Raw genomic sequence first — 22,629 nt, forward strand, 5'->3', positions numbered from 1 at the left:
GTTATAAAAAATTAATTAGTGTATAAAGAGAATAAGATATTTGAAAATAGTGATGGCGATAGAGAAGAGAGACCCTTGATTGCGTAAATAAAAGAGTAATTATTTGTTAAAAATATGGGCAAAATTATCAAAAAAATGTAACTGTTTAATCAGAAGTTATAGAAGTTGGGGTATCCCAACTTTGAAAAAACCAGCTTCTACCCCTTTTAAAATCTAGTAGAAATTATAAGCTATAATTCTAAAAATTAAAATAAAACTACATACCCATTTTTTTTAAGCTATAAGCTATAAGTTACAGTTTTTAAGTTGTAACAAACAAGCCCAACAAAAAAGGAATAAATAAATAGATAAATGTATTTTAAATTTAGAATTTATTTTGGATGAAAACACTCAAAATAATTTTTTATTGTTTTGAGTTGTTTTTATAATTTTTTGTTTATTTTCAAAAATACAAATTTAAAAATAATAAAAAGAATCTGTTTTCATTATTTTAAAAAATCAAAAATTTAAAATGACTTACAAATAACGAAAAGAAACGTAACCTTATATTTTATGATTATCTTTGTTTAAGATAATTTTATTAAAAGAATGAAATGAGAATGACTGGAAAAAAAAATGAAGTAATATTTTATTCTCAAATGTTAAATTATGAGACAAAAATAATAAAAAATATATTTTTTATTTACAAGAGTAATTAAAATAGCCAAGATTAAGGATGTTAAACAATAAATGATCACCATAATATTTTCAATAAAAAACATAGATTGTAATTCAAGTTAAGAAATTGGACTTCTAGAAAACCATTAAATTTAATTTAATGTTGTTAAAGCACAAAATTAAGTTATTTTGTCCATGTTTATTCCATCAATTTTCCCAAATTCATAAGAGACAAAAAAGGGTTATAAATGGATAATAATTTTGTCAATTTTTATTTTATTCTATCATGAATACATCTCTTATTCATGCTTGAATCTATTTTAATTAGAATCTCTGATTAGAGAAAAAAAATAATTTATTTGAGTAACCTTAAGGTTTCAGATCAAAAAATTAAGGTTGCGTTCTTTTTACTTTTCAATTTTCAGTTTTGAATTCATTTTATTTTTCTATTTTGATAATCTATTTTTAAAAAATTGAAAACGCATTATCTTTGTTATTTTGAAAAATTATTTTTCAAAATAGAAAATTAGAAAATACGTTTTTTTTGAAATTTTGAAAATATTTTTTAATGATATTTTATTTAATAAATTTGATTATTAAATAAATTATAAATATTTAATGTTAATATATTATTAAAAAATATATATATTTTTAAATTAATTAATTTTATAATATTTTTTTATTAAAATAATAAAATATAAATAAATAAATGTGTTTTGAGTTTAGAGTTTGTTTTGAATGAAAACACTCAAAATAACTTTTTGTTGTTTTGAGTTTTATTTATAATTTTTTTTTATTTTTAAAAATATATTTTTAAAAAAGTAAATAGAAGACATTTTTATTATTTTAAAAAATTAAAAATTAAAATTAAAAATAACTTAAAAACAGTAAAGAGAACGCAATCTAATTTTTTTATATGAACATACATGAACCGAGGAGGAAAAGGGTTGTCCCCCTAATCTGAAAATTACTACTTTCGTCTAAATAAATTAATTAAGCATCCATAATGTGTCACAAATTATGCGTATTAGTAAGATATATTAATTAAAAAAAGATAAGAGGGTGGTTCAGCCTTCGATTACTGAAGGAAGTGGGTTTATATTAAGACCCAAAAAAGAAAAAAAAAAAAAAATGAGGTTGCGAACTCGAAAACGTCAAATTTTGCTGCTACGTCCACCGCTCTGCGTTTCTTCACCAGTACACGTCTCTACATCCTCGCGCCTTCGAGTTGAGGTAGAAGAAAGGCGACGGCTTACGCAACGAATGTAATTTGCAGCTGCCATAAATCTCGACGGAGCAATTCAAGGGCAAAAGTATTACAGTGCGGTCAGTGCCGGCCTATCTCTCCGTTTCTCCTTTGCTGCTGATTGTTTCAGTCCACTCCACCCGGAGTACTCGTCGCGTCGCGTCCACTTAGGGTTAGGGTTTTTTTTTTTTTTTGAATGCTTGTAGATGGATAGAGATAGACCGAGGGGGGACTGGTTCGGAGATATCTCCGATGATGCCGCAGCTTATCATGATCGATTCTTCGACAGTCACAGGGGGGATTTCTCCGGCGATGCCAACCACCAGCCCCAACACAATTACCCTCCTTATCAGTACCGTCAGCAGCATCACCACTACCAGCATCCCGACCACCGCCACCATTACAATTTCAATGCCGAATATAATGATTCAGTCGGCAGCCGGGGGGACTTCACCTCTAGCCATTCTTTCCCTCTTCCTGCGCGGAAGAGACAGTTTTCTCACTCCGCGCGTGGTCCAGGTGCCCAATTTTCTTTTTCTTTTTTAGCAGCTCCTTCCTTTACCGTTGCTTACCAATACCTCCATGAACATGGTGATTTGGTTTACTTTGATTTGCTTAAATTGATTACAGACGCAGCTGCAGTGAGTTCACTGCTTTCCGTGAACCAGCACTTCTTTTTGAAAACCCCAAGTTTTATTTTATTGTTCTTTTGATGGTTTGTTACAATTTAGAATTTCACTATTACTACTACATTACATGCCCTCCCCCCTTTTCTGTTGGATTTTGTAATTCTTTAGATAAACAGTATTGAAATTGCAGTTTATTAGGTGGTGCGGATGGTGGCAGTTATGTGAAACTTTACGTAGGAGGCATACCAAGAGCAGCAACAGAAGAAGAGGTAAGGTTTATAATATCCCTGATAAATGTGATCTGCCTTATGGCCCCTAGAATAACTCTGTTATTCACCGTTTGTATAGTCCTCTAGGCGTCTCCTTTTTTTCCTGTCTGTGGCTAGCCTGACCAGCAGATAAAGGCTTATTTGTGTATTTTTGGGTTTATCGCTTCTCAACACATTTTTCTGCTGTTAGCATGTCCGTGTTTTGAGTGGAATTGGGAGCCATTATGTTACCCTTGAAATCAAGTAGCATCTTGTTTATTCTTTTGTTTACTCATTTAAAAATATAATGACTACATTATATTTTTAGGTAGCGTGAAATGCATAGTTGAGATTGTTTAACAAGATTCACAGAAAAAAAAAGAGATCATTTAACAAGGAAGTAGGTCAGCCACAAAGGACGTGAGGTACACATGAAATAGATGTGTTGTGATGGATAGTTAACTGGTTCGCCCTACCCCCTGAGAAACCTTGTTCCCGTTTGTGCCCACTGGAACTTGGTGGGTCGTGTCTTGGGCTGGCTCGAATTGCAATGCTTCTTGGCAACACTTATTGACAATGCTTCTCTGCTCTTCTGTTCCAATGGGGGTGCCATGAGATTCCATTTTCATCGCCACCTCTATTGTCTTTCTCTAAAAACCCTAAATGTCTTAATCCTAAGTATCCAATGTCGTGACATAGAGAGAAGAAAGAGTGGGCTGGCTTTATTTTCTGCTGGGAGAGAGTGGACTTTCAATTGGGATTTCAAAGGTGTCTAGGTTCAAAATAAATTTTTTTCTTGGGTAAATTATAGAAAAAATTTCTGAACTTTTGTCTTTGTTTCAATTTTAATTTTTTTAATAATATATTGAACTTTGTGTTTAGTTTCAATTTTATAGTACTGTAACCTCTGTCTGGATGTGCTGTTAAATGTTGAGTTGGGAAAATTATATTTTGTTTATATACGCATCTATATACATTATAAACCAAACAAATATATTTAAAACAAAAAAATACAGGGAGAGTCAGCAGAAGCCCAGCTATGGGAAAACCTAAACACAAAGTTTGGTATACCATTGAGAAAAATAAAAGTTTGTTATAAAAGAGAAACCAAACACAAAGTTCGCTATATTGTTGAAAAATTGAAAGTTTGTTATAAACTTGAAACAAAGCCAAAAGGTCAGCATTTGTTTGGTAATTTACCCTTTTTTCTATGATTTACATGAGAATATATGTAACTTAATTTAAAGAAAATACAAATTCAATGCTGTTTAAATTTCAAATATAAAGTAAATAATCATTTTAAATTTGATAATTTTGTATGAACCATTAGAACACTTATTTTTAAACATATATTTTCTATGATTTAAATGGGAATATGTACTGCTTCTGTATAAACTGAGTATGAAACTATGAAATTATGAATTTTAAACAATGACAACATATGTTTATGAATTTGGTAAGTCTTGTTTCATGTGCACTAAATGCACCATAACCTGAAGTGGCCAACCAAAGAAGCCTACTCCCCCTGTATTATGTTTCAGGCAAAGTGGTGTACCATGTCCCCATACAACACCCCAGTTACTGAGCGTTCCACGAACCAGGTAACTATGGTTTAGTGCCTGAATGAAGTTGTGCTCCATTACCTAGGAGATAAAGAAATTATGTTAGTGGCAGTGCCCATCATATAAGAAAAAGTGGTATTTTTGCTCGTATCTACACCTACTTTATTGAAACACGGGTCACCTTAAAGGAGAGGCAGTTTGAAATTATCCCAATACATGCTGGCTGAGACTATCCTAATAAGAGAGAGAGTTTAAGTTATGATGGATATACATGAATGCCATGTTAACCATGTAATCACTATTATATATGCCACCCTGGAATTTTAATTAACTGCCAGAGAAGGAAATAATTAAAGAGGTAGGTGGCATTATCTTGTAGCTTGCTGGCCAATAAGCTCCACGTGTGGGGACAAATTTGTGGTGGGGTATATAGGTGGCCTTCATGCCACAGAGGCATGACTCGCATATGCCCATCTTGGACAGCTATACAGGTTGTAATGGCTTTATCAAAGATATGTGTCAATTGGAAATTTTCTTACTGAAGCAGTGAGCAGCAAGCAGGATTGCTGACAGAATTGAGGAAGCACAACAGAATTCAGCAAAGACTTGCAGAGATTCCCTATTGTGTGAGCTTCCAAGTTCAGAAAGATGGAACAGAAGCTCGATGATCAGTGGAAAATGACGAACTGGAGCTGTTCAGTGTGTGCTGTGATATAGTGGCAACAAAGACACATTAAGAGTTTGGTGGAATTCCTGCTGCGGTGAAGTAAGCTATAGGAAAATTTGGAGATCTCTTTTCTTTGTTGTAGCTACAACCAATTAAAAGGGCATTACAAAGAACTGATACTGAAATACAAAAAGGGAAAGCCTGATTAAGGTAAGAAGTTGCCGATGGTTAAATGCTGCACATCATATGTTGGTGTATGTTATTTATCTTGCATGTGTTGCTTGCTTATGCAAATGTTATGACCAAGGTATGTTTCCACCTACAGTCATGTGAGACCACATTTTGCAGGAGGTTGTATTCCCTGGCAGGGCTTTGACTGAGGTAGTGATTTTGGGCCATGGTCTAGCCACCATATTTGTAAAATGGCTTGTTAATCTGTCTTGCATTCATTGACATGTGAGCATGTTGCTTGCTTGTGTAGCACATGCTTATATTTCTTACTGGGCATCACAGATCATATGGTATTTTTACTACACCACTGTCCAGGAGTGGAACAGAGACTGACACTGACTGAACTAGAGACTTGGTCTTTTTGTTGAACATGTGGCCTGGTATTATTGTCTTCATGAATAAGAACATGTATACAGACATTTTGCCGAGAACACTGTTGTAAGTTTGAATGAGAAGGATTTATTATTATTATTATTATTATTTTTTTTGGGAAATCGCACAAGCTAAACATTACATCCCCTGTTGTAGTTATTGTGGGATATCTCCTTTGAAGTTTTGTATATGTTGGTATTTTAATTGTGGACAAGAGTCATCCACTCGATGTATATAATAAGGAAATTTTCTGGTGCACTTTGAGGACATATGGATTCTTATCTGTTGTCTGGATAAAGGAGGGGTTGCGTTAGGTAGCCAACAAGAAGCTTAAAACTTGTGGAAATTCATGTAGTCGACCCCACATAATTGGATGAAGGCTTGGTATGTTATACGCTGAGGGCACTTGATGGTTCCCTTGTAGTTTCTTGTAGAAGGGCTGCAGGACCGGGCCTAAGGGTTGGGGTTTAACAGAACCCATTTTGTATGATATTCTTATGATATTATCATTTAAATGCCCTTAATTTATACATGGTATGATATTTGACTTACCTTATGGATGTTCCATCATAAAGACAATTATTAACTGCATGTCGTCTTCCCGTTCCACTTTAGACACGATATGATTTTTTTCCTTATTGTAACAATCATCCATTGAAATAATTGGTGAGCTAGAATTTATGTAGCTGGCCCCACATAGTGTGATTAAGGCTTGTTATGTTGTTGTAATATTCATCCATTATGATGACAATTATTAACTATTTGCTTCTTCCTTATTAGATTTGGTTCTTCTTATTAGGCAAGCATTGCTAATTGCTTCTTCCCTATCAGATTCGGTTCTTGTTTGAGGAGCATGGGGAGATAGTTGAGGTTGTTCTGCTCAAAGATAAGAGAACTGGACAACAACAAGGTATGTGGAAAATTTCTCCTACAAGCTGCTTGTTTCCAGATAAATGGCATACAGGGATACCTCAGTATTGTTAGTCCATCTCCAGATATAGGATATCCTTACTGTTTGTCCTGGTCATCCTCTAAAGGGTTGGACTTATCAAGGGTAATTTAGGTGTAGAGTTGATATACTTTGTAGTTTGTATAAGTTTGTTTGCCAAGTTGTGTGCTCAATTGACATCTGGCTAAAATTTAAGCCTCAACAACTTATACACTATCCTAGTTGTTTATTTCTTATTATTTGTTTGGTCATGGGAATTTTCTCATTTTTGATTGGGGCAACTGTGGAATGCAAGCCTTTCCCCGTATAGTTGAAGGTTGAAGCTCAGAATAAGTGGATTTAATTAAGTCTGCTTTGAAGTTAATATTGTTCATAGGGTAGACGGAATAGCTTATTAATGTGGGTTTGGTTAGTAGAGTAGTTATGGTTCATAACTGCTAACTGACTTACGCACTTACATGACAGATCATCTTTGTGGGTGATTTCTTCCCTTCCTCCATTTTACCATTTGCATACTTGTACATATTTTCATCCCTGCAACATGTCCATTATCTGCTACCATGAATGACTGCTGCTGACATATTGGCATGTATTCTTATTCCTATATGTGACACCTACTTTTGCAGAATGCTGTTTTGTAAAATATGCAACACTAGAGGAAGCTGATCGAGCTGTTAGAGCATTCCACAATCAATATACTTTTCCTGAAGTGAGTTCCCTCATTGGAGGGCTGAGAACTTTGCTTTTGTTTTATCTCATTTATGTGGTCTTCCATTTTTTCTTTCTCCAGGGAGTGATGCCGATTAAAGTTAAATATGCTGATGGGGAACGTGAACGCATTGGTAAGTCTCCAATCAAAAGATATTTTTCTTTGTTCACTTTTTTCCTTTGCTAGTACTTGTACCAATTAATGTAATAATATACAAGCTGGTATGACTGCAATAAAATTCCTCAGCAAATGCAGTGCCATACATGAAGTGAGTTTCTGGAGCTTTGATAGGATGAATTGGTTTTATATAGAACTAGCATGATGTTGGCAACTCAGTAGCCCTCTCATGTGAGCCATGGACATTCTTACTCCTAATTGAGAAACAACATCAATGTGTGATAAAGGGTTAAATAGTTTTACTTTTTGTAAAAGTATTTCTGAATGCTAAGAGAAAGCATCTTCTTGTACTCACCATTGATGTGATTCTTATTTTTGATCTCCATCAATTTCTAATATTATTATTTTTTTCCCTTTTCTCTCTCTTTTGTGACAGGGGGTTTGGGGGCACCAGAGTTCAAATTGTATGTTGGTTGTTTGAACAAGCAAGCTTCAAGAAGGGAAATTGAAGAAGTATGCTTCAAGCTATTAGCTTTATACCACACAATGATTGGAAAAAAACAAAACTAGAAATCCTTATTTCTTAAGTTTTAATATTCCTTCATATATGCAGAGGTAGATTATGCCTAATGCATAATCAGTTCTGGGTTAACTGTGATACTAGGTTCTCAATTAAGAAACACATCTCTTGACATGATGTCATGTCCATGTCAAGCACCCAAATTCTTCCAACTTTTCTTATGATTTTATTAAGCTTTCATAAACTGTAGACACTTTGGTTCATTAAGAATGCGCAAAACATATTACATGTTCAAAGAAAATAACCTAGAATGTGGAAAAGAAATTCTCTCTTTTCATGTGATATAGGCTTAGAGGGTGAGCCTTGGTAGTAAAGATAAGCTTGCTCTTTTGTGACTAGAAGGTCATGGATTTGCGTTGTGGAAGCAGGTTCTTTGTAAAAGCAAGGGTAAGGCTGTGTACCAAAACAACCCTCCCTCAATCCTCACAAGTGGGGAGCCTTGTGCAATGGGGACATATTTTATTATAGCATAGACATTAAGATGAAGGAGCAACAAGAATATATAATTTGAAAGTGCACGATATGCTTTTGTACGTTGGCTTTTAAAAAATTCGTCCACGTGTGTCAATACTTCATAGGTCCTCTAAATATACTCTTGTCAGCTAGAGCCACCTCATTTCACTTACATTCTTGTATACTGCATTCACGGCTAGAATTTTTGCAAGTAATTTGATAGGCCGCCAGTGCACCAAACCTACCAAAGACGCCACAAGTAGCAGAAGGCACGAAGATTAGAATAAGGGGTCAACACATTCAGGTGTAACAACCAGCATGTGCGCATGGGAGGGGTAGAATTGTAATCCACATGCTGAGGGAATAATCAGTATGTGTAGGGGAATTCAGTTAGAAAGGAGGGGAGGAGAGGTATAAATAGCAAGGGAGGAGAGAGAAAGCTAGCTAGTTTTTGGTAAGAGAATTCTGGAGAGAGAGGGCCTCTCGAATGCCTTGGGTTGTTCTTGTTCTTGGCTGGAAATTCTGATAGCTATTGATATTTGATTGTTGTTTGGATTTCTATCTGGGATCCTATCAATTTGGTATCAGAGTCGTTCCGACCCTGATGGTGAACTTAACGTAGAGAGTGGATGAATTGGAGTCGAAGATGGAAGGTGTTGAAACCGAGACTATGATCTCTCAAGAATCACTCAAGAACCTTACCGAATTCAAACAATATTGAAGACTGAAAGTAGATAATGAAAAACAGAATTAAAAGTAGAGAAAACCAAACCAGATTGCAACACACAAGATATACCCTGGTTCATGCCATTTACATGGCACTACATCCAGCAATCCAAGAAGCAACCAATCCACTAGAAACGAATTAGAAACCAGTACAAGAATACCCCTCTTTCACCTCACCTTGCCTCTTGAATACAATACTCTAATGAAGACAACAAGAACTATAATCGCACAACTCTTTCTCTCGCCTCTCACTGTATCTGAACACAAGGAATGAAAGATATAACAGTTTCGATGATGAGACTGACCTCCGCCCACTTCTATTTATAGAATAGAAAAGCGGAACCACTAAAGAAAGAATATCTAACTCATAAAAGTCAAATCTACCCTTAAAAATTACAATTAGTTACATTTATGTCCTATTAACTAACTGTTGCCAAATCATCTTTATTTCTTCCTGATTTCGACTTTAAATCCAGCATTCAATTACTTTAGGCAAAATAGTAACATAAGGCATGCAAAGGGGAGTCAAAGACATTAGAGGTGATATCCAGGTGGTGGAACAAAATGCGGCGGTGATGCTCGAATATTTCGCTTTCATGCAAATGAAGTGGGACGAGCAGGAGCGAGAGAGGAAGAGCAAGTCCAAGGAGCGGGAAGGGCCTTCGGAATTCACCATGGATTCCAAAGTAACCCTTGGGGTTGTGAGAGGTTGCGACTCAGAACGAGGAGTCAGGGGTGGGTACCGATCGGACATATGGGGAAGGAGATTGGAGATGCCCATTTTCGAATGAGAGAATCCAAATGAGTGGATTTTTCAAGCTGAGAGGTATTTTGCAGTCAATCAACTAACGGACGAGGAGAAGATAGAGTCTGCAGCATCGTGTTTCGAAGTTGCGGCTCTGTCTTGGTTCCAATGGGAGACAAGGCGAAGAGGAATTCAGAGTTGGGAAGGCTTGAAGTAAGGAATTCTGGGCTAGTTTCACCCCACTCAAGAGGGGTCGTTGGAGGAGCGTTTCTTGGCTCTTCGGCAGGAGGGAACTGTTAAGGAGTATCGACTGATGTTTGAGACGTTGGCCGCGACAGAGGCGTTTTTGGAAGGCCAATTCCTAAACGACTTCAAACCGGAGATAAGAGCTGAGATTAGGGTGCTGCAACCATGGGGGCTCGATCGGATTATGGTGGTGGCTCAAAATATTGAGGACAAGAACATAGCTCTTTAGAATTGCCATCGAGCAATCGGACCACCCAAGAACGGGTACTCTATAGCACCCATGGTCACTAGTTGGATGTCCCCAATATCGACGAAGAGTTTGGGTTCCTCCCAAAAGTCCATGACCTAACCGGGACCCCGGTTTCACATCGCTAGAAATGGTGGAAGCTTCCCTTTTAAGAGGCTTAGTGAGGCTGAGTGGAAGGCTAAGCGGGAGAAGGGCCTTTGCTTTCGCTATGATGAAAAATATTCGATAAGCCATAGGTGCAAAAACAAGGAGCTCCAAGTTTTGATGATCTATGACGAAGAAATAGGCGAGGCGATAGGAGAGGAAGAAGCAGTGCAGGGGGGTGATGAAGAGTTGGGAAATGGGGGGGAAGTGATCGAGTTATCCATGAATTCGATTGTGGGATTGACTACACCACAAACGATGAAGCTAAGGGGACACATAGAAGGGCAATCGGTAGTGGTTCTTGTGGATGGAGGAGCAACTCACAACTTCATAGTGTCCGAGTTGGTGCAACGTTTGAGTTTGCCTAGGATAGAAACGGCTGGATATGGGGTGATAATGGGAATCGGGATGGCTGTACAAGGAGCGGGAATTTGCAAGGGGGTGAAACTGATCCTTGATAACTTGCAGATAGTGGAAGATTTCCTTCCACTTGAGTTAGGGAGTTCCGATGTCATTCTTGGCATGAAGTGGCTCGCATCGGTGGGGAAAATGAGTGTGGATTGGAGGAATTTGACCATGAAGTTCCAGGTAGGGGGAATGGTCGTGTCTTTGCAGGGTGACCCTAGCTTAAGTAATACATTAGTCTCCCTAAAAGCTATGAAGAAGGCGTTTAAAGAAAATGGGGAAGGAGAATTGCTGGAAATAGGAGAGGTGGCTGCCGAGTTCAACGAATTGCAAGTGGGATTGCCCCGGAGTTTAGAGGAATTATTGGCCGAGTTCGAAGGGGTTTTTGCCAACTCGGAGGGACTGCCATCCACCAGAAACAAGGACCATGCCATCAACCTTCTACCCGACACTCCTCCGGTCAGTGTTCGGCCTTACCGCTATCTTTATCTTAAAAAAAAAACAAGATCAAGAAGATGGTACGTGAGATGTTGGCAGTTGGAATTATAAAGCCAAGTGTCAGTCCCTATTCCAGCCCGATGCTGCTCATTAAAAAGGACGGGGGATGGAGATTTTGTGTAGATTACCGGGCTCTAAACAAAGTAACAATCCCCGACAAGTTTCCAATCCCAGTCATTGACTAGCTGCTAGATGAATTACCTGGCGCTAAGGTTTTTTCGAAACTGGATCTCAAATCTAGTTATCATCAGATTCGAGTCAAGGCTGGGGACGAGCCTAAAACTGCATTTCGAACACACGAGGGCCATTATGAATTCCTCGTCATGCCCTTCGAATTGATGAATGCACCGGCCACCTTCCAATCCTTAATGAATGATGTATTCAGGGAGTATTTGAGACGATTTGTGTTAGTATTTTTTGATGATATATTAATTTATAGTCAAGATTTTGAACAACATGTGTAGCACTTGCACTGTGTTCTGAAGGTGTTGGCTGAAAATCAGTTGTTTGCAAACAAGAAAAAATGTTCCTTCGGGTAGTTGGAAGTTGAGTATCTTGGCCACTTCATCTCCCAGCAAGGCGTGTCGGCTGATCGCTATAAGGTGCAAGCCATGGTGGACTGGCCCGCACCCACTTCTTTGAAGGAATTGAGGGGATTCCTCGGTCTCATGGGGTACTATAGGAGGTTTGTAAGAGATTATGGCAAGATAGCGTGGTCCCTCACAAAGAGACTAAGGAAGAATAATTTTTTCTAGGATGGGAAGCTGAGCGAGCTTTCCAGCAGCTCAAGACAGCGATGGTGTCACTTCCGGTTCTAGCACTATCAGATTTCGATCAACCATTTATCATTGAGTTTGATGCTTTAGGGCAAGGGTTAGGGGCGGTATTGATGCAGAATCATAGGCTAGTTGCATACTTCAGTCATGCTCTTAAGCTGTCAGAGAGAAAAAAAAATCGGTTTACGAAAGGGAGCTAATGGCCATGGTGTTTGCAGTTCAAAAATGGAGGCATTACCTCTTGGAAGAAAGTTCATTGTAAGGACAGATTAGAAAAGCTTGAAGTTTTTATTGGAGCAACGAATGGTGAGCCTGGAATATCAAAGATGGATGTTGAAGTTGATGGGGTTTCACTTCGAGATACACTACCACCCTGGGTTAGAAAATAAGGTAGCGGATAGCCTTTCGAGAATCAATCACCCGGCAGCCCTATTAGCTCTAACGGTTCCAAAGGTGGTTCAACTAGACCAGCTGGCCCGAGAGGTGGAGAAAGACGCCTACTTACAAGGAATTATAAGGGAGTTATAGCAGGATCCGGCTTCCCAATCAGATTTCCAGCTGGTGGGTGACCAGCTCCTTTACAAAGGGTGGTTGTTCCTGCCTAAGGGTTCTTCCCTAATTCCATTATTGCTCCATGAGGGTCACGACGAAAGTGTAGGAGGTCATTCAAGGTTCTTGAAAACATATAAACGAATTGCAGCGAGTGTGTATTGGGCTGGTATGAAGCGTGACATATGCCAATATGTGAGAAATTATGATGTTTGCCCGCAAAATAAGTATGAATCTTTAACGTCGGGGGGTCTTTTACAACCTCTTCTTGTTCCCGGTCAGATTTGGGATGATATAACCATGGATTTTATTGAGGGTTTACCAAGGTCGGGCCATATGAATTCTATACTTGTGGTGGTGGACAGACTCAACAAATATGGACATTTCATTGGTCTCAAACATCTGTTCACAGCAAGAGTAGTGGCTGGGATTTTCGTCAAAGAGATATTGAGGCTTCACGGCATGCCCCGGTCTATTGTCTCAGATAGAGACAAGGTATTCATGAGCCGTTTTTGGGAGGAGTTGTTTCAACTTCAAGGTACTAAACTTAATCATAGCATGGCCTACCACCCGCAAACGAAGGTCTTCAATCAGACCCTAGAGACGTACTTGCGTTGTTACCTATGGGATGGTATGCATGGCTGCCATGGGCTGAATTGTGGTATAACACATTATACCACACTGCTTCAAAGGTAACTCCTTTTCAAGCAGTTTACGGGAGGGAATCGCCAACCTTGATAAGGTTTGACAAGGGAACTACCCCTTGTGTCGGCAGTAGAACAACAACTGATGGAGCGGGATCAAGCGTTGGAAGAACTCAAGGACCAACTGGCAAGAGCTCAAGCGATCATGAAAAGGGGGGCTGACCGGATACCGAAGGAAGTCCTTAGTAGCCCGCCCTAATGAGAAGTTGGCTCCTAGGTACTATAGGCCATTTGCAATTGAGCAGAGGGTGGGGCCAATGGCTTATAAACTGGCTCTACCGGCACATTACCATGTTCACCCTATTTTTCATGTGTCACATCTAAGAGAGGCCAAAGGAGAGGTGGGGGCAAGAGTGGAGATTCCCCACCAGCTGAATGTAGACTTAGAGATGAAGGTTGAACCAAATGCGGTGCTGGGAGTTTGGCCTAGAAGGGTTCTAACTTGCGTGGGCTGAAGGTCTTGGTATAGTGGAAGGGCTTGCCACCATTAGAGGCAACTTGGGAGCCCTACAACATGATTCGGCAACAATTTCCGACTTTTCACCTTGAGGACAAGGTGAAAGTGCGGGAGGGGAGTAATGATAGGCCGCCAGTGCACCGGACCTACCGAAGATGCCACAAGCAGTAGCAGGCATGAAGATTAGAATAAGGGGTTAGCACATGCAGGTGTAACAACCAGCATGTGCGCATAGGAGGGGTAGAATTGTAATCCACGTGCTAAGGGAATAATCAGTATGTGCAGGGGAATTTAGTTAGAAAGGAGGGGAGGAGAGGTATAAATAGCAGGGGAGAAGAGAGAGAAAGCTAGCTGGTTTTTGGTAAGAGAATTCTGGAGAGAGAGGGCCTCTCGAATGCCCTGGGTTGTTCTTGTTCTTGGCTGGAAATTCTGATAGCTATTGATATTTGATTGCTGTTTGGATTTCTATCTGGGATCCTATCATAATTGTTGCAAAATGGCATGGCAGATATTCTTCATCTCATAAGGAATCCTAAATTGATGGGATTGTGTTTTCAGTATTGAACTATTCAAGTGTGGGACATCATACTTTTGAATTGATAAATTGACAACATTGCTTATATTTTGTCTTCAGTACAATAAGCAAGCTATGATGTACTCAATGGTTGGACCTTTTTTTTTGTTAGTTCTTCTTACTCAAAAAATGATAAGAGAACATTCTACTTCACATTTCAATGTAGGCATTGTGCATTTTCTCTCTTTGAACAACTGTTGTATGTTGTGCTCAATTTCAGATATTTTCTGCTTATGGTTTTATTGAAGATGTCTACATTGTCCGTGACGAACTGAGGCAAAGTCGTGGTATGTCCACTGATCTTGCAATTTAATTTTGTTGCACAAGTCAATTCTCCATGCCTTTTTTTATGTAAAAGTTGCAGTAGAGATTGGAAAATGATCTCTGAATTTCCTATGCCTCTTGGGCATTCTGTGTTAATTTGGAGGTTCTACTGATGATATGTGATCAATGTGGTAGTAATTGGTTGTTTCTAGCCTTAACTCTCTGTGTCAGGAATCTTTAGATTTTGAGCACCAAGTATTTTTTTCCTTGAAACCAGTGATTAGAATTACCTCTCATTTTATTGAGGCTCTAGCTAAATTATTTTAAATTGTCTGTCACACGTATCCAAAGCAAAGATTGTGTGAAGCTTTTTGTTTCCTTTATTGCAAAATCTAGCATTTTTCATTCTTATTTGGTAGTTGTAATGCATTATTGAGCTAATCTAGATCAAATGAATGTAAACCTAATACAAAAGTTGTGCTACTGCTTTTTGTTGCTTGTGCTGCCAAATTTATTCTATTTCATCTCTCATTTGAAGGTTCCAATGCAAGTCTTTACTGATCTTACTATGATGTTTTAAGGGTGTGCATTCATTCAATTTTCTCATAGAGATATGGCAGTAGCTGCAATCAACGCTCTAAATGGAACCTATGTCATGAGGGTATTTATTTTTTCTTGAATTTGTCTCACATTCTGATTCATTGTGATGGTATTCCATTGTCACAATTTCCCCCCTAATAATTATATCTAGGGATGTGATCAGCCATTGATTGTTCGTTTTGCGGATCCTAAGAAGCCCAAGACTGGAGATTCGAGGTATTTCCTTCTGAAAGATGTCTTATTTATTTGTTCTTTTTGTATGCAGTTAATGACTTTTTTATGCAATATATTGTTAATTATAGCAAATTCTACAAGACCGTGTTTGCATGATAATATAATGCTTTTGAGAGAAGAAGCAATTGCTCATTTTTTCATCTTGCATAAGAGTTCAATTATTATCTGGGTGAACAAATTATTGGGGTCTATGTTACTTAGCTTGTTCTTTTTTATTTTTTTTTGGTGAGAGTATTTGTATGTTTTTCTTTCCCTTGGCTTGTCTTCTTCCTTTGAGATAAACTGCTTTTTATAATCAGAAGTTAGAAGATTAACATTCCTTTCTCTTATTTCACTTCAGGGATAATTGTAAATTTGGCAGTTCAAGTGTTGCTTCTCGTTTTGAAGAATCAGTTGTTAGGTCTGTCAGAACATTTGTGCCTCTGTCATCCTCTTTCTTCTTATTTTAGTTTTTTAGTTGAGTTGTTCTGGGATTTACCTGTTGCAGGGGAGCACCATACCTTAAGGAACCCATCACTGGACATGCCCTCTCTAATGCTTCTGGTCCACTTAGTCCAAAGACCTATGACCTCATCTTCACAAGTTAGTAGTAGTGATTTCTACATTCCCTTCTTGTCTTGCTTTACCATCCATCAGTTTCTTTACTCTTTTATGATTCTCATATCCTTTTGTGCATAAATAAAATTTCTTTATATCTGTTTATGTTTTCTATGGACATGAAATAGTTCCATGATTAAGCTTCCAAGTTTGTTATTACTGTTCCAACATAATGTTTTGATATTTCTAAGGGCCTAAAGGTATTAGGATCAGTTGTTTCTTTTGTCTTTTGTGTTAGTCGCGGAGGTTCTGGTCATGATGATTGATAGGGTGGTTTAAGGAGGATAGAGGGATTTGAGTTTGGAGGACTTGATGGGTTGCCTTGTCGGTTTATGCATATGACTATAAAATAAAATTCTCTCTTTTGCCGTGGTTTGCTGCTTAATAGTTTGAATACTATGCGTGCTTTTATGGTTAACAGTTTCAAGATTAAGCGTAAATTGAGGAAGCTGGAAGAGGTGGCATTTTTCTGTAGGACTATAAAATAAAATCGAGCTACTTTATCTCTACCTGTGGCTTGTTAAAAACTCATTGAGGTTGGATTCATCATGAAATGAACTAACCTTAAACAAATTTGTTGTTAACTTTGACTTGGTCCTGACAAGACTCTTATAAGATTAGAATTATAAAATTATTTAGCGATAGTGATCTGTTCTATTAAACTCATTCAAAATTTAGCTTTAACAAGAGTTATTGTTGTGTTTTGCATTGAGTATAGCTAAGAAGAATTAGAAGGAATCAAGGGAATTCTCGAAATATTCAAGCAGCAGAATTAGTTAAGATAGAATGAGTCTAATAGTGGCATATGTATGAGGGGTATAATAGGAAATGTGTAATCTTTTATATTCCTTGTATGGTCTACCCTAATTGTTTATAAATAGAAGGCAGGGGGGGCAGTCGCTTGAAAAAATCATTCTGTTATGTGAGTGCAGTGAATTGAGAGAAAAGCTAGAGTTCAAGATAGTCTTTGTAATCTTAGAAAGCTACTGTACCCGTGTGAGGGTTCTTGTGTATTGATTTCTTTCAAGATTTCATAGTGGATTGTTCTCGAGACTGAGGCTGGATGTAGGATCACAATTGTGATCTGAACCAGGATAAAAACGTTGTGTTCTTCGTGTGGTTTGCATGTTCTTACTCTATCTTTCATTTATGTTCTTAATTTTCTGTTGTGGGGTAAACCTGTGTGTGTGTGGTTGTGTATTGGCAATATCGAGGAATTCTAGTGCTCCCAATTCAACAAATTGGTATTAGAGCAAGGTTGACTCATCAAGAAAGCCAAGAACCATTAGAAATCGATAGAAATGGTCGCAAGAATGGCTTCTATGGCCTCTGTCACTCGATATGATATCAAGAAGTTTGATGGGCAGAATGATTTTTGTAACACCCTCGTTTTTCCAAAGCACGCATTAATTTGAAATTTTGGGGATATTTTTTTTTTCAACATAAATTAAACCCCGACAATCTCGATCTACTTTCTCAGCATATCAACTTAAATGAATAAGCTAAGATAGGTAATATCAATCACATCAGTGGAAGTAAGAATCGAAACCTCAATAATACAAAACCATAATTCCTTTATTCATAATATAGAATTCGTACCGTCGATGTTCAAAATGACATTACCAAAATAATACGCCTACAACTGAATATCTCGTACATAATAAAAAAAACTACAAAAGATCTATTATGTCACTACCATTACATCTTGATAATGCCCTTTCCCTTAGCGTCACTGCTTTCACCTGAAACGTTTGAATATTTCAGAAACAAAGTCCAAATTAGATGTTGAATCATCTAAGTGAGAGTTCAAAAATATTTTCATGAATATATGCAAGACCATGAAACAAAACCGACATATCCCGACATGTCTCAGCCCAAGAGAATTCTACATAGCCCTTAACCCTAACCGGGAAAAATGTAATCTCTCTAAAGGCAACACAACCTCATCGATACATTGGCATAATACAATCCTGCTTAAGAGGGATAACGTCAACGCATGAACCCGGGTATCACCCTTATATCATGTTAGGCATTACGCTCTCACACAAAAGCAATCCGGATCTCAACACAACCCTTGGCCACAAGATGATCAATACTATCCTCGGAATCAACGTCCACCTAGGCAATAATGCTATTTCTCAAAGGCACTTGGGGTGGTGTCCACTCTCGGCCCCTGCCACTTGAGCCAACAACCGGGGTGGTGTCCACTATCAGCCCCGCCACTTGAGTATCGTAGGGTGAAGTCCGTCTTAGCCTCGTCCCAAGTGGGTTACATAGCATGAATCCTTGGCACGCATCCCGAGTGCCATCACTCAAGTGCCACACACATGTTGATAACCCACATCCCACATGGACATCACACAACCATGGTAATGCCACAACATAAAACATGCATCATATAAAACCAACATTTGCATGCACATAATTTCAATACAAAATTCAATGTACATGTAAACAACCACTTTGGATGAACTATCCATATGCAAAGAACCTATCACAGGTCAAATCATTTGTATAAACAAATCATGTATAGGGTCGGAACACCTAAAATAAACCAAGTTGAAGTAGAATCTCTCACAATAAAATCAAGTATGGGGTAAGAACTCTTACAAATCAGACTATTTGTATAAACAAGCTAAGTTTTGGTAGTAAACTACTCATTTCGAACGTAACTCAGAATGTCTCGAATAATGTGTCTGGCCTCGATTTTCGTTTCAAACCTCAAGTAATCGCACTAATGCTCAACCTCGAGTCTTAACGATTCCTAGACATCATATTCATTCAAAAGAATATCAATATCTATTTTTTCCAATTTTCTATAATTTTCTTCCTATTTTCTTCTCGAAAATTTCAAAATAAATACTTCCTCAAGGTTTTTCCAAAATATTTCTTCACAATAATGTGTAAAACAATATTCTCAATTTTCTAGAATTTTCTAGGATTTTTTTAGAATTTTCTCCTATTTTTCTCTAATTTCCATAATTCATTTTTCTTCAAAAATTGAAAAATAAATATTTCTTAAATAATTTCCCAAACTTTTCTTCACAATAATTCTCAAAATATTTTTCTAGATTTTCTGGAATTTTTTAGGAATTTTTAGAATTTTCTCCTATTTTTTCTTTTCTTCTTTTTATTTTTTATTTTCTTACCTTCTCCAATCATCTTCTCCGGCGATGGCGACCGACGATGATATCGATGGTTGATCCGACAACACCTTCTAGAAGATCTCCTTAAGCCAATCACGATGGCACCCTCCGATGGTCGAAACATTTGCTGGAAATTGCCCAAATGGCCAAATAACAGTCCGGTGCTTTGCATTTTCCGGGCAAGCTCTGAAACACCTTCAAACTTCGATGAAACTTCACGAAATTCTCTAGAATTGACCCTCAACACATGGGGAACAAAAGCCCCTTATCTCAACCTCTGATTCACTCCCAAACGTGGGAAATTTGAAGTTTAAACTTTGATGCATTCAGTCACCTTCGAACCTCTATTTATACTCGTTTTCAAAGCCCAATCGAGCCATACGTGGTCAAATTGATGCCTCTATCATCATTAAAACCATTTAATGGCCTCAAATCGCAATGATTCGATACGTACACCCCTTTCCCCGATTTTCCAGTGATCGCGGCCATGCCTTGCCATTTTCTGTCAAATCATGGCCATGCTAGGCCATTTGTGACCCCATACCCTACCCAATCAACTCCCCACATGGTGGGGCCCATTCTCGTACCTCCAGACAACCCCAAGGACGTCAGTCGGAGGCTGGCCGACGATGGCAAGAACTTGGTCGGCCATGGCAATGGCAGCTTTTTCAAAATTTGCACTTTGACCCCTTTGAAATTTCCTTTTGCATTCTGATCCTCTTCTTGAAACCCCTGATCTTTCCAACTATTCCACCAAGCCCCATAAGTTCCAAACCTTTCATCTCACCCCTGAAGATTCAGAAGAACCATCGTTTCGACCTCTCTCAGGCAAAATTAAGAAATTTCACTTAGGCTCGAATATAAATGAGATCGTGTTTTTATCGAAAATCTTTTTGTTTCTTTCTGAAATCACTCAAGGGTTGCTCCTTATGCTAAATATGAGCCTACTTAGGGTCCCGTTGACTTACCAGAAGTCCCTTACAATCATTCGGTTTCTCAAGTTGAATCATACATATCAAGCTGAAGTCCCATCTCGGAACGCTCTGTCAATACATATCATTTTCCTTAGACATCAAGATACCAGGGTACTCCCTGCGGTCGATTCGGCGATTTATTTTTACTATCAAGCCAATTTTTGGTATTTTAAATTCATCCAAATTATGTGGCAACCTTATGCCGAAACGGGATATTACAATTTTGGCCTATGGAGAATGAAGATGAGGGCCTTGTTGGGTAATTTAGGATTGGAAGAAACTCTCGATGGAGAGTCTAAAATACCAACAACCTATTCTATAGAAAAGAAGGAGAGAGGAAATAAAGCCTTCAATACATTGATCTTGAGTCTTGGAGACAAAGTTTTGAGAGGTTTCAAAAATGGAAACTGCTGCAGAATTTTGGTTGAAATTAGAAAGCCTATACACGACTAAGTCCCTTTCTAGTAGGCTGTATTTGAAGGCCAAGTTCTTTACCTTTAAGATGCAAGAAGGGCAGAAACTTCAAAACCATTTAGATAATTTTAATACTCTATGTCTTGACTTAGAAAACATAGAGGTAAAATATGATGATGAAGACAAAGCCCTAGTTTTATTGCATTCTTTGCCTAAATTCTATGAAACCGTTGTGGATATTCAAAAACATGGCAGACACACTGACCTTAGAGGATGTAATTGGAGCATTAAACTCCAAGGAATTGCAGCAGACTGTAGAGGGCAAGAACACAACAGGAGATGTTCTTGCAGTTAGGAGTACGGCAGAAAGAAGAGACCTTAGGAATAGGGGCAAATCTCGGTCTAAATCTAGAAATGGCAGAAAAGTGATTTAAGTGCTATCACTGCCATGAAGAAGGGCACATTAAGAAGCATTGCCCTAAAAGAAAGAAGGAATTCCAAGAAAAATTAAATCCTGAAATTTCATCCCCCATATGTGAGTTTGACTATGATAGTGCTGATGCATTGATTGTATCTAGCAAGGAAGATAGGGAGGTTTGGGTGCTTGACTCGGGTTGCTCATTCCATATGACACCCCATAGAGATTGGTTCTTACACTATAGAGATATTGGTGGTGGTAAAGTAATTTTAGGAAACAACCATGAGTGTAACATTAAGGGAATTGGAGACAAAACTTAAGATGCATGATGGAATAATTAAAACTCTAACTGCTGCGAGATATGTTCCAGAATTAAAAAGGAACCTAATTTCCCTAGGTGAATTGGATAAAAGTGGCTATTCCTATAGGGGGGATGGTGGAGTTCTAAAGGTGGCTAGGGGCTCACTTATTTGCATGAAAGCTATCATGCAAAATGGAATATATGTGCTGCAGGCAACCACATTATGTGGTGATGCAGCTATAGGTGAAAACAGAACCTATGAACACACTAAATTGTGGCATTATAGGATGGCCCATATTAGTGAGCAAGGCCTTAGAGAACTGTCCATTCAAGGAATCCTAGGTGCTGAAAATTTAACAGAGTTAGATAAATGTGAATCTTGCATTTTTGGCAAGTCTACAAAAGTAAAATTCCCTAAGAAAGCAATCCACTCCTCAAAAGCCCCCTTAGAATATATAGATTCAGATCTGTGGGGCCCTAGTTAGACTTTAACTCATGGAGGGGCAATATATTTTCTTTCAATCATAGATGATTACTCTAGGATGGTTTTGGTCTATGTTTTAAAGTCAAAAGATTACACTTTTGAGGCTTTTAGAACCTGGAAAATCATGATAGAGAATAACAAAGGTATGGAAATCAAGATCATTAGGATTGATAATGGTCTAGAGTTTTGTAATAAAGATTTTACTCAAATGTGTAGTGAAAGTGGCATCCTTAGGCACCTAACAACTGCTGGAAACCCTAAACAAAATGGCCTAGCCGAGAGAATGAATAGGACCCTACTTGATAGGATGAGATGCATGTTGTTTTATGCTAGGTTGCCTAAGTCTTTTGGGGGTGAAGCTGTAACTACAGCTGCATATGTAATAAATAGGTCTCCATCAGCAGCTATAGGGTTTAAAACTCCCTATGAAATGTGGAATGGCCATAAGCCAATCCTAGATCACCTAAGGGTATTTGGGTGTATAGCTTATGCCCATGTAAAGCAAGGCAAATTAGAGCCTAGAGCCAAAAAGATGCCTATTTATTGTTATCCATTAGGGGTGAAGGGATACAAGTTATGTAACTTAAAAGAAGGATTGCCAAGAACTATAGTGAGTAGGGATGTAACATTTGATGAGAATTCCTTCATGAAAGATGATAAGTTAAGAGGATATAAAAGGAAAATCTAAGGCTGTTGAAATAGAACA

At 38.0% G+C, this 22,629-nt stretch overlaps 1 pseudogene; it reads left to right on the top strand.

Annotated features, from left to right (window-relative positions):
• The first annotated feature begins 1,800 nt into the window (after nt 1-1,800).
• The window catches only part of LOC127800898 (flowering time control protein FCA-like), a 34,418-nt pseudogene continuing 13,589 nt past the window's right edge, over nt 1,801-22,629 (top strand).

The sequence above is a fragment of the Diospyros lotus genome, chromosome 1 (genome assembly GCF_014633365.1).
Source record: "Diospyros lotus cultivar Yz01 chromosome 1, ASM1463336v1, whole genome shotgun sequence".
NCBI classification, from domain to species: domain Eukaryota; kingdom Viridiplantae; phylum Streptophyta; class Magnoliopsida; order Ericales; family Ebenaceae; genus Diospyros; species Diospyros lotus.